We start from the raw sequence: 18,694 nt of genomic DNA, 5'->3' as shown, positions 1-18,694 counted from the left end.
CTTAACTACAACACATTACTCATACAGCCACATTTTGGCGAGCGACGGGCAATGCTTAGTTGCCCATCCATGCACAAGAGTCCACCGCCTGGGATCAGATTTTCTCACACTAGGGCTGGCTATCTGTATATACAGATCTTGCAGTTCAATACTAAAAAATTAGATCTCAAAACCTGATGTCTTGCTGATTGAACTTGCTACATAGATTCAAAAGTTAGAAAGTTGATCAACTTGCCTACAAAAAGAAGCAGATGAAATAGGCAAAGATGAGCAAATTTACCATATTGGCTCCATGGAATCAAGCAATGTAAGCAAAATAGTGCTACTCTACGATTCAAAATAGTTGACTGCTTCCTCACCTTAGACTACCTAGCTCGTCTATATGGCATTAGGGGAAAGCACTGAAGCAAACAGTGGAATGGCAAGATAATGGAAGGTGCACATGATGAGAGAATATCAACCTGTAGCACAAAACTATATACCTCAACTTTAACCCATGACTCATATAGCCACATTTTGGCGATAGGCAATGCTTAGTTGCCCATCCATGCACAAGAGTCCACCGTCTAACTATCTGTGTTTACGCCACTGAGATTGCACGGAAGTGCTTAATTAACCTCTACTATCCTATCTTTTGCATGTTGAAAATCCAGTGTCAGCTTCTACGATTGTTAATGTGTGTCAATGTGGGTGCCATTTTCTAGGTTTTCATAATTAATGCGCATCTCTCGAGATCTTGAAGGAAGACTCTTTACAAAGATCAACACTCATTGTCTAGTTCTCTTCTTGCGCCAGACCCTTCGGCACGTATGACTGTTATTTATTTATTTATTTTTATTATTTACATTGTGACTATTTTCCCCTGATGCTCCATATCTTATGGAGAGCTTGAAGGACATAAACACATTGGCTACTCCACGTTTCTAACTACGGTTGTTTTTCTAGGGTTTCCTAATGCATATCGCGTGCAGATTGTGAAGGTGCCGGTATGGGCTCGATCTTTGCGAGCTCATTTCAATTCTTTCATGGCCATAACTGAGAACTCGATTGGTTTTTTTCGGAGGGGGAAAGCATCTGGCTCTGGTAACTGGATTTTTCTTCTTCATGTGGTATTTTCTCATTGTAACATTCAACATAATCAACAAGAAGATATACAAATTACTTTCCGTACCCATATTTTGTATCTCTTATCCCCTTGGTGGTGGGCATCACTTTTCTGCAATCTTCGTATTATGAGCACGACACTCTAACCCAACTGAGCTAATAGGCCACTGATAATGTTTTACTTGATGTAGAGGTTTTATTTGATGTAGCCATGGCCAATGATGCACATGGGCTACTTGATGCTATCCCTCACATAGTTTAGAATGGTGATGATGTGTTCTTTGATGTAGATATAGCAATGGCCGATGATGCACATGAACTACTTGATTATGACCCTCGTGTCAATGAGGATGATATAGTTATTATGATTCCTTGGGCACCTTAGTATAATGCCTTTCCATGCATGGGAAATACACATAAGCAAGAGGTTTTTTATGAAATGAACACTAAAGTTAAGATCAAGCAGCCTTGTATGTTAACGACAAGAATCTTGGTATTGCACCAAGCTCTACTTGTTGGGAGCACACTTGAGTGCTCATGGATGAGATTATTCATTAGAATATAGTTGTGGACTATTAATTAGATTGGTGAAAATTATCTTTCCACCATCTCCTTGGTCTACCCTATCAATTTTTGTGGTTCTACATGATATATTGTATAACTTGAAGTGGCTTGCATTTTACCTTTGGGTAACCACTTATTCAAAGATCTTTATGATGTAGTTGGCCTTCATAGGAGATAGTACACTCCCAAATAAACAAAGGGGAATAGAGGTGTTGATGGGTGTGTACACCCCCTAGCATTTTTTGGCATTAGCTTTGGTGTGAACACCCCCTAGCATTAGTAGCATTAGCTTAGGATAATGAGTTTTGGGAATTGGTTATTATAAGATGTCATATCAAGAAGTGGTTACAAGAGGGCTAGTGGAGTTAGAATCTTGTGGAGGTTATGGAAGCCCAATAGTCACATGGGTATCCCAAGAGCCACATGGGTATCCCAATGTTTGGATGACTATATAAATCTCCTCTTGTATGCAAATTGGATGTGATATGATATAATGTAACATGACATGACTATGAGTGTTGTGTGGACATAACATGACTATGAGTGTTGAGCTTGAAGGAGATAAACACATTGGCTACTCCGAGTTTTTAACTACATTTGTTTTTCTAGGGTTTCCTTGTGACTGTGTTTTAGGATTTCCTAATGCATATTGTCTACATATTCTGAAGGTGCCGGTTTGGGCTTTATCCTTTTCGAGCTCATTTCAACGCTTTCAAAGAAAAGCGACCACTGAGAACTCGTTTTTTTTGGGGGGGCAAGCATCCGGCTTTGGTAACTGGATTTTTCTTCTTCATGTGGTATTTTCTCAATGTTACCCCATTAGTGAGTGGAGAGAAAACCGAGGACACAATATTCTCGGGGTGTAGGAGGGCATGTTTGATGGTCCATACTTTTAGAGAGTCGTAGGAGCTGCGCTAAGTCGTAGGAGGACTTAGTTTTAGTCTAATTCCAATCGGATGATATAGTTAGTTGGTTATTTTTGGACTAATGGGTTGCCTGCTCTGACACGATTGACTTACATCCATGTCGACCCTCGGTACTATATATAAACTAGTTTAGTAGCCTTATTTCATCATTGAGTTCATTGTGTTCAAGCAATCTTATAAGCAAGACATCCTCCCCCATCCAGAGCTATCTAGATCATCATCAAAGCTTACATGGAGTACACGGTTGGTGGGTGGACACCATCAGTTTGCAATCAAATTTCTACAAAAATAATATTGTTTACTCTCTACTTCTTTTTATAATTGAGTGCTTTTTTTTAATCCAGCTTTTGCTATTGTGTATTCTTACACAGTATCAAAGTACAGGCTCTAGGCAAAGCTTGTTTTTGACAATTTGCTATTTGAAGGTAGACTTGGAGAGGTGGCTCAACCTGTAAATAACATAGCCATTTGTACTTACCTTGCACCTTTTTGTGATGGAAAGCCACATGAGACAAGTTACACTCTCTAAAAGTTTTAGGTATACTCCGGATCCAATAGATCCACTACAAACTATACTGGTAGCTCTTACTTTGGTGTGGAGGTGAAGGAAAATATGCTATGTGTCATTGTCACCGGCATCACTAATTTATCGATGAGCCAGATTTAGCATACTACCATAGCTTCTAAACTATAGCAAGTTCTAAAGAACCAGTATGAGATGAGGAATCAAATAAGAATTCAAAACCTTGAGAATTAGCTTGCAATAGAAAGACATTCTAATGGAGAAGCAACATAGAAATTCATATCACAGATAAAGAATCTACAAGAGTAGATGGCAATGGTAGGATCACTAAGATCAATGAAGAATTGCCACAAAGATGTTTCAAAGTGTTGCCCCCAAAATAAGAGAGTTTAGAGACCTCATTGAACATGCAGATATGCAAGCCATCTCTTACTTTTAAGGATTTCAATATAATGCTGGTGAAGGAGGAGATGCATTTCAAAGACAAAGATGGTAGCAACATGGCATTCTCTGCAAATGCAAAGCCTAGGTACGGGGAAGGAATCCAATAACCCCAATGATTCTGAAAGGAAGAAAAAATCTAAGGTAAAGTGTTTCTACAGTGAAAATTTTGGCTATGTGGTCAAAGCATGTAGATTGAATGAAGTAGATGAGAAGAATTACACTTTGAAGCCTTGGATGAAGGAGTCCGAGAATAGTGTTGAAGCGAAATTGAAGGTGTTTGTGGCAATAGAAGAAATCTATGCAAAGGAAGAACATTCCTTTATATCCGATGATTCATGGATCATTGACAATAGTGGAGCATCCCAACATATGACCAGTCAAAAAGGCTAGCATACCTCCCTCAAGCCTATGGGAAAGTCTATTGGTAGTGGTCAAGAATGATACCAAATGCGTAGCCATGGATTTAGGTACCATTTCTTTTATTTCTAGAAATACTTATACTAAGAAGTTATATAATGTCCTTTATGTACTAGAACTTACAAACATCAAGGAATCAATTACCTATTGTAGTAATAGTAGCTGCTTGTGACTTGAAGGTTCTCTTCAATAATGCTAGTCATCACAGATGCTAGCATCCCAAGTTGTGATGTTGAGACAAGCATGTTATGGCATGAGAGATTTGGGCTCCATTTCTTTTATTTCTAGAAATACTTATACTAAGAAGTTATATAATGTCCTTTATGTACTAGAACTTACAAACATCAAGGAATCAATTACCTATTGCAGTAATAGTAGCTGGTTGTGACTTGAAGGTTCTCTTCAATAATGCTAGTCATCACAGATGCTAGCATCCCAAGTTGTGATGTTGAGACAAGCATGTTATGGCATGAGAGATTTGGGCACCTGAGCTTTGTATTCTTAAGAGAGATGCAACCGAGGCTAAAATTTAGGCACATCTATCAGCATTTTGAGAGACGTAAGATGTGTGTGAAGCTTGTATGATGGTTAGAAAGAAGCAATTGTATGCATTTTCACATCTGCAAGTATTTTCAGAGATGTCAAATGTGTGTGAAGCTTGTATGATGGTGGGCAAGAAACATTCGTATGCATTTCACAGGAAAAAAAGAATCATGCAAAGGCTCCTCTAGAGCTTATACATGCACGGATCTATGGTAAAATGCCGACCATAGCATTGGGTGGTTCTTTCTACTTCTTGTTTACCTATCATGTCGATGCTTTACTAGGAAGATGTGGGTGTATTTTCTATAGGATAAGGCTAAATCTTGGAAAGTTCAAATATGGCATAACTTGGTAGAGAATGAGATAAGAAAGAGGTTGCAGAAACTTCAAACAAATCGAGAAGTAAGTTTAATGCTTATTGAAGGAGAATGAGATCAAGAGAGATTTAACATTTTCTCACACTCCACAATATAATGGTATTGCATAGTGCAAGAATCACAGTGGTGGAGATGACAAATAGTATGCTCAAAGGCAAAGGATTATAGAATTCTTTTTTGTCTAAGGTAGTTAACATTACAGTACATATCCTTAACACAAGTTACGCAAAGGTAGTGAAGGCCATGACATCCAGGGATTTAATATTCACGTGATCACAAGATTTTCTGTGATAATAACACATGTGAACAAGTTATTCACATGTTCTCATGTTACCGTTCACAAAATAACAGGTCACTTGCCATTTGGGAACCCCTTAAAAGCTTGGCTACACATGGGAATAAGCTATTCACATATTCTCATGTTACCATCTTCACATAATAGCAGGTCAGAGAAGATTTTTTATGCTCGACAAAGATAATTTTTTTAGGCCCTTGTGAAAGCTTTGTGAATATAACATGTGATCACAAGATTTTTTGTGTTATTAACATATGTTATTAACATGTTCACATGTTCTCATTTACGTCAGTGAAATCATTGATGACATCTCAAGAAGCTTATTAAGGTAAGAGACCCTCATTTGCATATTTCAAGACATTTGATTGTGACTGTTTTATGCATGTTCCAACTCATCCAAAAATAAGTTGGATTCTAATAGAAAAAGACTCTATCTTCTTAGGGCACAATATGGAGTCAAAGGGTTATCGACTATACGACTAGGATACAACTAGGATACAATATGGAGTCAAAGGTTTATCGACTATACGACTAGAGGTAAAGAAGATAATTATCTCAGTAGAGCAAGCCATGATGTGGTGTTCGAGAAACATCCATTGGGTGTGGAGGAGAGGGATCTATCCACACTATCCTTCAACAAAGAAGTAGCCTAGCAGTCACAACCAACAGTGATATTACCAACTAAAAAAGAGGTGTATTCATTAGATGATGAAGAAGAGAAGCCTGCATCCTAAATGGGTGTAGTAGCTCTAGGATGGGAAAGCTCCAGACATCACAAAAGAGCTAGTAGGTGTTTACAAGTTGGGAGAAAAAGGGGGCCTCTCTGCTCACATTGTCAATGTGGCTTTGATGGGGCTGAGCTAATGAAAGTACAAGAGCCAACCAACTTGGAGGAAGCATTAGTAGATCCAAACTACAAAGGGCCCATAGAGTCAAAGTTAACACCTAGGATCTTGTGGATCATCCTACAAAACAAAAGGTTATTGGCACCAAGTGGGTTTGGAAGAATAAGTACAAGTGTGATGGTACATTGGATAAGTATAAGGTAAGGCTTACATAGGTTGAAGGGTTCGATTTTTAGGAGACATTCACCCCTATAGCTAGATTGATCACTATTCATACAGTACTTGCCTTGGCTACTCATAAGAAGTGGATGGATGATATTGTAAATGGATGTGAAGTCATCTTTTTTGTAAATGGATGGATGATATTGTAAATGGATGTGAAGTTAGCTTTTTTGAATTGAAATCTCAAGGAGAAGGTTTATGTGGAGAAGCCACCTAGGTTTGAGATGCTTGGTTTAGAAAATAAAGTGTCGAATCTAGATGGCATTGTATAAAAACACGCCTCTCAGGCATGGTACTAGTAGATAGATGATTTCTTTATAAATATTAGTCTTTCTAAATGCCCATCAGATGTAAATTTGTATAGTTTCTCTAAGCAGGACATGTACACAATCATTGTTCTATATGTGGATGATCTCATTATAAATAGGGAACCATGAAGAGAAGATTTGACAAACATAAGAGCTGTTGAGTTCAGAGTTTAATATGATAGACCTTGGGCTTGTGCATTTCTATTTGGGGATAGAGTTTTGGTAAGAGAGATGGAATCTTCATTTTTCAATAAAAGTATGAAAGAGAAATTCTGAAGACATTTGGCATGGCTAAGTGTAAGTTAGTTGTTACACCCATGGAGGTTGATGCGAAGCTTTTTGTTGAAGATGCTTCTTCACTTGTGGATATGAAGGAGTATAGGAAGTTGGTAGGGAGTTTTATCTTTCTATGTAGTACACAACCTGACACATAAACTTTGGAGTTGGTGTCCTTAGTAAGTTCTCAAATCAGCCCTGAGAGAACCACTAGAAGGTAGGGATGTAGGTGTTGAAATACATCAGAGGTACCATTGGGTATCGCATCACCAAATTAGACAATTCCTTGACTGGATTTTGTGACTTATATCAAGCAAGTGATAGTATGAAATCTTTTTCTTCTTACTATTTTTTATTGGATCTAGAATAACATCCTGGATTAGCAAGACGCAACCTACATAGTGGAACTTTCTTCTACAGAGGCTACATGCTTTGCTTCACATGAAGCAGTCTAGTTAAGGAGTATCTTAGGAGATATGGGTGTTTCTCAAAAGAGAGAAACAATGTTGTTGTGCAAAAATCAAAGTTACATGGCCCAAAGTTTTGTGCTTGCATGATGCACATTGAGATACATTATCATTATGTGTGTGAGATAATTATGGATGGAGAGGTGGAGCTTGTCTGCTGCCCGATGAGAGAGAACTATGTATACACTTTCACAAAGTCTCTGGGGAGGGATTTGCTAGAGTGCCATCTTCATTGACTCAATGTTGGACTGAAGAGGTGGTTCATCTATGGTTGAGATTGAGGGGGTGATAGAAAAGCATTTTCTTAATGTTGCTCCACCCTCATGTTGTTTTTGTGATGTGATCTATTTTGTAAGGCCCCTGAGGAGGAGTAGCCATTAACCCAAGCATTCGGGCAGTTCCAGGTTCAGACATTGGATGTCTAAGAGTGGCCAAATAGTTAGGAGATGGCTTGGAACTTTGCCAAGTAGGATGCATGCTTGTGCAGATTATGTGACCACATTAGTGATGAGTGCTGATAACAAGGACACATTAGTGATGAGTGCTGATAACAAGGACACACTGTTCTCGAAATGCATGACCTGTTAAGGTTTCAGACAGTCTCAAATGGTTGTGGGAGCTAATATGGTCCCAGTTAGATGATGTGGTCAAGTAGTCATTTTGGACCAAGTCGTGGGCTAGCCAGCTACGCCGCAGACGACTAACTACATCCATGCTAACCTTGGGTACTATATATAGACTAGTTTGGTAGACTTAGTTCATCATCGAGTTCATTGTGTTCAATCACTCTTGCAAGCAATACATCCTCCATCGAGAGTCTGTCTAGATTCCCATCAAATCTTGTTCCTCAGAGCACATGGCTGAGTGGATTCCATTAGTTTGTAATCAAGTTTTACCAGCATTATATTTTTTACCCTTCACTTCTTTTTGAAATTCAGTTCATTACGGCCAAAAACGGCTAGAAAAGGGCTGTTTGTTAATCTAAGGATTAAGAAATTGTCCAATTGTGAATTGACACGTATACAAAAGTATGGCATTCTTGTCTCCTCTAAATGTCTTCTTAACGGTTCTATTTTAGTGGCGAACGGCTAAAACGGCTAAATTTAGACGTTTACATGGCTAACATTAAAGTTTGGGTCCAAAATAGTGACATCTTGTTCCATTTTTTATTTCAAAAAATCAAGCATGAAGATAGGAAATCCTCTTTTCAAGCCTTGAAAACAATGCTATTAATGACAAAACACCAAATTTTTTCAAACGTCTACTTTCCACCTTCCCTTCATTTTGGCATATGGTTTATTCTCCTTTCTTTGCACTTTCAAAAGATTCACTATTCAAAAGATTCACTATTTTTCTCTCATCTGTGAGCTTCTATGGCGTCCTCACGTTGTCCTTCTCATAATATAACTTCTTGTGATTTTCATAACACGAGAGAAGATGGTGTTTGGAAACCCATGTCTTTTCGTGTGAATGATTGGGTAACAATACTTCCCTCTTGCAAAGGTTCCCACAGGGTGAAAAGAACCAAGTGAAATGAAGTGAAATCCCATTGGAAAGGTCGTGTTCTTGCATTCAAAGTGACCGACAATGGCTGGCTTGCAAAAGTTCAACATGTCTACATGGCCAAAGACATGGTGTTGAACTTGGATGAACATCCAATTCTCCATTCTTACTGTAATTCAACAAAACTTTATCTATTTGATACAACACAATATTTCTCTTTCTGATATATTTGTTGTTTGTTTAATTTCAGTTATCTTTCCGAACAGCTGTGGAGTGGCAGCCTGTTGAGAGCTTAAGTGGCACATTCAAAGCAATTCACAAGGGGATTGCAGATGTCATGTACGCAGACAAACCACCTTCATTTTACAAATCAGTGGATTTATTTGTGTATTTTGCAGAATACAGGGTTCCATCAAGAGAAGGTGTTCATGGAGAATTATATGACATACTTATTCCCACATTAATGTCATTAGAATGGGAAGTTCTTGATCCAAATACCATAACAAGCTTCAAATCCAAAATCAAAGATGATATTCTTAAAGCTATGTCTCCTGGAAGGATTTCAAGAAGGATAAAAATTCAATGGTTCTTGCCTATACATGTCTTTGTGGCATGTTTCAAAACAATGGAATTGGAGAGGACAAGAACGATGTGGCTTAATAGAAGACTATCTCTGACTGATCTGGACACTGTACTTGGAGAAGGATGGAGTACCAAGGAAACTTTTCATATGGGGGACAATATCAGTTGTAGAGTAAGCCCAAATTCTTTCTCTATCTCATACCAACTGTGTCGCCAATCCCTAGTTTTGGGCTATGACTATAGGAGGTGGAAAAGCAAGCTTGGTAGTTGGGTCCCTTTGGATTCTGAAGAGAATTGTCCAGAGTTTGAATTTAACATCATAGTCCATCCATTCATAGATCCCACGAAACTCATAGTAACATCAAACTGGCGACTACAACATGTTAGAGAGTCGCTTGAGTTTCTGGATGAAATATCACCTGAATATAGATTCAAAGTAGATGATATTGTTGTCAGTACAAGGATGGAGAGTGTAACCTCATGCATCACATGTCTCCCCCCAAAAAAAGTTGTATTTGAGCCACTTGCAAGGGCAAGTTTGTATAGTTGAAAAGGATTTCTCCAATAATGTAATCAATATATTCTGCTAGATTTCGTCTTGACTTCTTCACAAAAATGGTTAACATATTGTTCGCAACACAGAACAAGGTTTAACAGTTGAATATCAAATTATTGATACTGAATTTAAGTACAAAATATTGTCCCAAAAAGGGTATGTTCATATGGACAAAACGAACAAAACAAAAGCCAATATGTGGAATCACTCAACAAAATCAACTTTCCTTTTGGCATGAGATGACCCTGCATCTTTAGAGAATCTTTCTCTCTTCTGTTTGCTTCAATCAAATTCTGGAGTTTTCAGCTCTTGAGGTATTGGAGAGGAAGACTTTAGAGTGAATTCCTCTAATGGTGGTAAGTTGGGCTCCTCTCTGAGACCTTCAGGTGTTGGCGAGGGAGATTTGGCAGTGGGGTCTGGTTTTGGAGAAGGTTCTTTGGAGGTTGGCCTTGGAGACTTGGCAGTCTTCTTGGAGAACATGAAAAAGAAATTTAATGGAGAGCCAACATTTTCCCTCTTACTACCTTTGTTGGATAAACGACGCTTCTGAATTTTAAATTTCACTGGTGAGTGAAACGGAAGACCTTTAGTAGCACTCCTCTCTTTGACAGGGGTCTTCTCTTTGATAGGTGTCTTCTCTTGAGCTGGAGAAGAGCTCTTCTCTTTGGCAGGAGGACTAGGGATCTTCTCTTTGACAGGAGTCTTCCCTTGAGCTGGTGAAGAGCTCATCTCTTTGGCGGGAGGGCTAGGGGTCTTCTCTTTAGCAAGAGGGCTAGGGCTCTTCTCTTTAGCAGGAGGGGTAGGGCTCTTCTCTGTAGCCTGAGGGATCTTTCCTTTAGAATGGGTCTTCTCTTTAGAATGGCTCTTTTTCCCCTTGGAAGATCTGCTCTTAGTAGGGCTCTTCTTTCTCTTCTTCTTCTCTTTGGCAGAGGTCTTTTCCTTTTTGGATGAGTCATCCTTGACATTGCTTTCCTTCTTCTCCCTTTTCCTTTTCTTTGAAGTTGTATTCTTGGCTCCTTTATTAGGTGGAAAGGGAGAATCAAGATCATATGGATTGATGGATCTGCTCAAAACCATGGACACTGCCTTCTCCCTTACCCAACTTACCCAAGAATCTAGATACTCATGCAACTAAGACAAAAGAAAATAAGAAAGTAAGAAAATAGGTCACTAAATGTATTCACTAAATCAATCAATGGTTTTCATTCATGAACTTACAGTAAGTGTTGTCATTCTAAATCTTGACTCAAGATATCTCCAAGCATTAGCAAGCACCATCCATCCACAAGATGTTGAGTCTTTTTGCAAAGGAACTTCCTGATTGTAGTACTTAAAATCTTCAAGTTTGTAGTCTACATAGGTAGAACCTAGAAAACTCAAGATAAGTTTGGTAGCACTGCAAGCATAAAATATTGAGGGTCAACCAAATAATTGAAAACATACAAGAAATTGTTCTGGAACATAAACCATGGAAAAGATGATTCTTACATTTTACTTCTCCCATGAATGGATGCTAAAGAGTTCATAAAGATCACATCTCTATCCAATAGATTGAAGATAATAAGACTCCAATGGCCTCTATGATAATATGAATACTGCAATTAGTTATGAATATTGTAATGTCTATTATAGGCAAAAGATAATTGAGTATGAGTCTTACACTTCAACATAAGGGTATACAATGTAATTGCAGGTAAGCATATCAAAGTTTTTGAGAAAACTTGCAAGATCCCCTTGCCTATTGAAAAGGCACTGTGTAACAAGGGGATCAAGAATAGTCACTTGCACAGCCATTGATTCATGAAGATCCCTCATAAGACATCTGGAGACACAAACAAAACATGTCAAAAAATATGGAGTCTGAGAAATTCATCAAGAAAACAAAAGCAAATCCACACAAACCTCAGACAGATGAAGAGGACTGTGTCAGATATCTCAATATTGTGATTCACAAGCATACTTGTGTCTTCAGGGGCAATGTCACAATAAACCTCATCCTCTCCATGCATGGACACATATACTATCATTTGACCTGTCACATTCTGATAAAGCTCTGAATTGGATGCATGGAGAATTTCAGCTTGCTGAGATAGAATGGCATCCTTTGTAATCTTCTCCTGCTCTCTCTCTTTTTCAACTTCTTCTTTGATATCCTGAGCTTTTCTTGTATCATAAGTATGAGAAATATCTTCAATAACAACTGATTGTTTGGGTTGCCTTGCTGGAGGGATATTAAGAATTTCAAAAGCTCTCATATCTTGACTTGGAATGGGCTCCAGAGCTTTGTCAAACTTATATCTAAGTCTGGACACAAGCACAAAATCTTTGCTCATAAGAGTGATCCTATGAGCAAATGCAGCAGCAATGTAGCCATCATTCATAAAGTCTATTAAAAAATCTTCAGCAGCCTCTTGAAGACACATGAGGGCCTGGGTCTCCCATCGCACTTTCTGAAGATTTGTGTTTCTCATTTTGCCAACTAACCTTTTTGATATGTCCCTGACAACCCGAGTAAATGGCAGTCGAGGGATGAGAAGACTAGTAGATTTCTGTGCTGCTCTTATCTCTCTTAAGGACTTCACCTGATAATTTAATCTCTTTCTTGCTGTGGCCCTCGCACGAGGCTTTGGAAGAGGCTTTTCTTGTTTGGAAGTTCCTGGTTTGTCCTCAGCTTTTTCTGTCTCCAAAGGTGGGTAGACTTTCCTTGCAGTCTGTTTTGTCCTTGCCATTGAAGCTTAGAAAAAGAGACCCGATGAAGAGATTTGTATAACAGGACAAAAAAATAAGGTGGCCCGAACCAAGCGATAGAGCGAATCCAAAGATGATGGAAAGTGATAATCGCTTGATTCTGGAAATTAAAAAGGAAGGAGTCCCGAACGAAGCGATGAGGCAAATCCAAAACTCTCGAATAACCTTAATCGCTTGATTCGGGCAATCAAGAAAAACGAAGCGATTGAAGGATTCCGAATGTCCTGGAAAGGTGCAATCGCTTGATACGGGAAAGAAATGAAAAACTAGGTTTGGGGAAATAAGGTAGCATGTTCTCGCTTGATACAGTGTCGGTAAAAAATATGAATATTTTCAGCAAAATTAACTTTTTATACCTCGAATTTGTCGTACAAAGGACCGTTGGATAACGTGTCATATAATCATTTTTGACATGTGGCATAAACGGTCACTATTTAAGGTATTTTAATCACGCTACAAATATTTTTCAAAACTCTCTTTCAATTTTTCCCCCCGCTTTTGGACCACTTATTTGCGTCAAATCAAGCTATGCACCGTATTGTCTTTCTAGCCCTATTTTGTAAAAATCAATATTTATTTTGGGACTTTGGAATTGCCAAAGCCCGCACTAAGCGATAGAGGAATTCCAATTTTTTTGGACCTGTCATTTTCGCTTCGTTCGGGCTCATCAGAATTTTTCAAGCACTTTTCTCAAATATCTCAATGAGTAAAAGTGTTGCAGGTCGACATGAACTTGTTGAAGAAAGCCCAAGTGAAAAACTCTTGAATGCTATTTTGCAAGATGGTCATGATATGAAGATATACGTTGATGCAGTGGAGATATTCAATCCAAGGTTTTCTCTTTCAGATGTTTTGTTGAAGCTTAAGGACATTCTTGAAGATGAGTACAAACAATTTGAAATGTCAATTCAAGCGCATTGTTTTCGTATCGGAGACCATGATTTTTGTCACCTTACAGATTTTACACAGCTGTCTGTGGAGAAAGCCAAAGTTACAAAGAGGTTCAGTAGATTTTCAAATAGAACCTCTTTCACATGCCCTTCATCCATTTCTTGTCCAATCCATAAAAAGCATTGCAACTTTGTCCCCAAGGATGTTTCCTTTCTTTTCTTCCTATTTTTGAAAGCAGAAATACAGGATAAAGAGCAACAACCAGAAATTGATGCAGAGAATGAGGAAGAAAGCTTAAATGTCACCACAGTCTCAAAGTTAGAGAAAAGTGAGATTTTAGAAGAGGAAGAAATTGATGTTCAAGCTGAGGAGAGAGAAAGTGCGAATCTTGATGTTGCAGAATTTAGGGCTTTCACTATTACTGAAGAGCCCTCAGAGGAAGCAAGCGTATCTGAATCCTCTGTTACTCTTCCAAGCCTTCCTTTCTTCTATATCAATGAGAAAGATTTTATTCCTCTGTCCTATCTTCAATGTCTCTTCAATATCAGAGAAGACTACTGTATTGCAGCAATTTCAGAAGCTTGTGAAGTGGCCAAAGACTTTATTGATACAGAAGTAGAGTCAAAGGAAGAGTTTTTGGCACTTGATTTGCAAACATCTGACCACTCATTTATCCCTGCTACTACTGATGCACTTGCCTTGTGCCTTAAAAAAGTGGATGAGGGGAAACCTTCCTTGAGAGATGAGGATTTTGAGAACAGGCTTATTGAGTTAGGTATTGAGTCTTTTGGCAGAGATTTCAAGCTTCAGGCAGATTCTGATAAAGTGGAAAGGGTTGGCTCATGCAACTTGATGAAAGACAAAGTAGTAATTGAGGATGAGTTGTAGAAGGTAGCTTCCATTTAATCTTTTGTAAAATGTTATTGTGATTGTAATTTTTTTAAATTGAGGTTTTTGTCTTGCAGATTGAATTGCTTGATAAGGATGATTTTCTAGGAAGAGCTAGAGGCAGCAGAGTGAAATCTACAGACACTAGGTCAAGAAGGCCTTCATCTGCTCTCATGCACTACTTGCCTACATTGGATAAGGCTGTGTTCTGTGCATTCCACATGAACTTCTCTGAAGATGCTGAGTTGCCAATATTAAGGTGTTGTCAAGGTTCATGGGATACACTCCCCTTCAAATAAATGCTAACAAGGTTTTGCTTCTGGAGAGAGCTGCTGCTCTTAGAATCTTTGGATATGCTGCAGGTTTCAATGCCTCAAGAGCAGGATACTTTCTTTGCTACTCTAGCTATGCAGTTGCAGCTGAGGTGTCAGATATCAATCTTCTTGGAGGTTATAGAAGGAGAAAATTTTTGAGATACATAGGTGACATGCCAAGTAGTCCCAAGAGAATCAAAAACTAATGTACACAATATTTTGCAAGGACCGATTATATTTCAGCAAATATTTTGTTAGAGGTACAAATGTGTTAGTAATCATTAGTCTCTGTCTTGAGGTGTTGGTGTAGTTTCAGATTGCTGGGTCTTTGATCTCATCCTTTATAATTGCCTCCTGTAGAACCAATTGAATAATTCTTTAAGTGCATTGCTTCTTCTTTGACCACCTCCTCCTCTTCTAGTACATCTAAAAAAGGAAGTTATCGCTTGATAATGAGACTTTTCCATTCCTTGTGTATTCCATGTTGCAAGAGGTCCTTATGTAGCAAAATATGGTCCATGCAAGTAAAGAATATGCTACAAAGACAATTTTTGTTAGTACATTTAAGAAATTACACTCACCAAGTAATAATTCTGAACACTCACCAATTTTTAACTGTTTTGATAAGTCTGAACACTCACCAAGTAATAAGTTATGTCTTTTTCTCCCCAGGCATCTATGATAGCTTTGATCAAAAGCTTTATTGCTTTTTTGAAATCATCTGCATAAGTATTTGAACCAACTTGTTGTCTAAGGACTTTGAAAAAATTGTCGAGTTTTTTCCAAACTTCCATACGTTTGTTGGCTACATCTGGTCTACTTTTGACATTTGTGGTGATGACACATAGCTGTTTCCAATAGTTCCACATTGCGTTGACTTGTTTGGTGTCATGGTTGCTCAAAAATCTTCTCGCTTTTGCTCCTCCCATTGAAACATCTTGCAGAACATCACCTGTACCTCCAGAAAGAACATGATCTTTTTTAAGATGCACTTCCCCACCATGAAAACCCATTTGAGAGAGCAAGGCTTCGCATTTTTCTATGCACTCATCTGCAAGTTTAGTCGGCTTAATAGAATATGCATAGTCCAGATGAAGTCTGAGCAATTTGTCCAAGATTCTTATCTCTGCATGCAATGTACATATATGCACATTTTTTAATGTATTGGTAGAATTGGATCCCATATTTTAATAGAAGTTGGATAATCGACAACATTCACATTATTTCTGGATGGTGGTTTTCCAATCTCATTTTCTGTAAGCCATTCTCTTGTCCTGTGCTTGCCATGCAATAAAGACATGGATATTTGGTATTTGCTCCTCCACATACACCAAACATACACTTCAACGCCTTGAGGTCGATACTCAAATGCCATTCCACAATGAAATCACCTATGTCGTCTACATGAAGGTGTTCACCTGTATTTTGGCTCTAAATAACTGAAGGAATGTCTGTTTGTGAGAAGAGCCACTTTAATGTTTCATGACTCTCTACTGGTACCTGAGCTGATCCAATCCACCATAGCTCCATTTCTGATTGAGTTTTGTGGTATGGAGAATCAAGCTTACCTTGACTATAGTCCAATGCTTTATTCATTAGGGATATAGATATTCTTTCCATTTTTTGACATTTTTGGATTTGAGCTTCATCTAATTTTAAAACAAATACAAGTTTTCCTTCACAATCTATTTCTCTTCTGTTGTAATATCTCACCATAAAAGATTGGACTTTTCTAATGTTCATCCAAATATTATTATAAATGTTGTATTCAAAAGATGATTTTTTTTTGTCTCTCATATGGCATTGTTCCCTCAATATGGAAATACTCTCCGAAATGTTTAGAAATTTCCTCATTTAACAGAGTTCTATATTTTCCAACATTGTGAGGTCTAGGCAACCCAAAAGCTTTGATTTTATAATACTTCAGGACCCTGAACCAGGTTTTAGAGATGGCTCTGTATCCCTTTCTACTCACTCCCACTGTGTCACAAACTTCTTGCATTTGGGAAGGCTGGACTAATAAGTCCATATCTTTTAATAGATGTTGAAAGACCCGTTTTTTTTTAGTTTGATTTTCAGGAAGTTCCAAAAGTTTCAAGATATCCGACCTATTCATAAGCTCATTCAAAAATCTTACCCTTTCCTGAGCATTAGACATGTCAAATCCTAGAAGGTTAGTAACATGATCTCTTACAAGTTTTAACCTTTTTTTTCTTTGTCCAGATCTCTCTGTTAAGTTAACTACATCCCGCATTCGTTTTACTCGTGCTCTTAACCCTATTGGAGTTTCTTTTAAGGTTTTCAATTGATCATTTTCTTGTTTCAAAGACACTATTTTGTTTTCAAGTTCTGTAATTTTTGTTGCATTCAAAGATGAAGTATTTTGAAGATATGTAGTATATTCTGCATAATTAATATGTGATTGAGATAGTCTTGAACTATAACCAAGTAAGCCATCCACCCCATCACCAACAAATCTAATCAAATCATGTGGTGTGTGAAAAGAAGGATACCTTCCTGTTTTGGGATCCGGTGGATATAGACTTCCATCTGTCCATAGGTCAATATGCTTCTTTCCTTCGTTGCGAAGATGTTGAGCTTCATTTGCACATGAAAGGGATCTTTGGTAGACACTCCGTGTAGTTGCATACTCTTGGTTGAGCTTGATACTCAAATGAAACTTACGATTAGATGTATCACTCATTACTAACAGAGCTAAAAATATAAGCAGAGCTATTAGAACATGAGAGACACATAAGAATGAGAATGAGATGTAGCTTGTGAAATTTTTAGAGAAGCAGAGGAGTGAAATTTTTTTGGAGAATGGATAAGAGCGCGTTTGGAGGGAATGGTCATTTTGCCGCGTAGTCACTAAAAGAGGACAAATTTCGAGACGAGCCATAGTAGCACGAAAACGATATATTTTTTTAGATTTTAAAATATGTACTTAGATACGTATTCAATCAGATAGATACGCTTTAAATATCCAAAACAGCTAAATTTGGAGCCGTTTTGACCGTCAACATTCTACTAATTAGCAAGTTAGCGAAATTCCTTACACGGCCCATTTTGAGACGTTTTTGGCCCTAATGTCTTTGTATTGTGTTGATCTAGCATCTGCTATTGTGTATTATTTTAATTGATGCATAAGATTTTATTGCTTTGTGAGTAATTTATTGTTCTGTGGAATTTATTGCTTTGTGAGTAATTAATTGTCATGTGGTGTCGTGGAAATTTATGAGAGAGAGATTTTTATGTAGAATATATCTTTCCATCTACCAGTAGTTTATTTAAATGATTGATAAGTCAATATGGTTTTTTTCATTTTTAATATTTTAATGAGAGAAAGATAATTATGTTTCTTGAGGTTCATAAAGCTAGGTCTTATTTACTTGATTCCACGTGTGAGAATAGCCATGGCTAGTTTTAGGAAATCTAGATGAGATAATTTTTCATCTTAAAATTCTTAGATGTAAGAAGGACATAGAAACATGGTCTTTTTATTCCTCTTATTTCTTATGAAGGTGTGAGTCAATATGGTTATATTTGTACAAGCGAGCAGAGATTTGGTCACTCCGTGATTTTCCCTTCTTCCAAAAAATAGTAATATGTAAATATTACAATTTTCCTTCTTCCAAAAAATTGTAATATGTAAATATGTGAGAGGGAGAGGTGTTTCTTTATCATTTAATTCTTGCATGGTTAATTTCTTATATGCTAAATTATGTGAGAAGGAGAGGTATCTTTTTATCTTTTAATTATTGCATGGTTGATTTCTTATATGCTAAATTTTATGATAAAGGATTATTACATGCATTAGTTAAAGATAAGTTACACGTATTCCAAATTCTAAGCTTGTTAAGAACTAGCTAGATATGATGTTAACAACAAAGTTAGCTTA

The sequence above is a fragment of the Cibotium barometz genome, chromosome 15 (assembly GCF_041138505.1).
Source record: "Cibotium barometz isolate CiBa-2024 chromosome 15, ASM4113850v1, whole genome shotgun sequence".
Taxonomy (NCBI): Eukaryota; Viridiplantae; Streptophyta; class Polypodiopsida; order Cyatheales; family Cibotiaceae; genus Cibotium; species Cibotium barometz.
Note: the sequence above shows the minus strand (reverse complement) of the source record.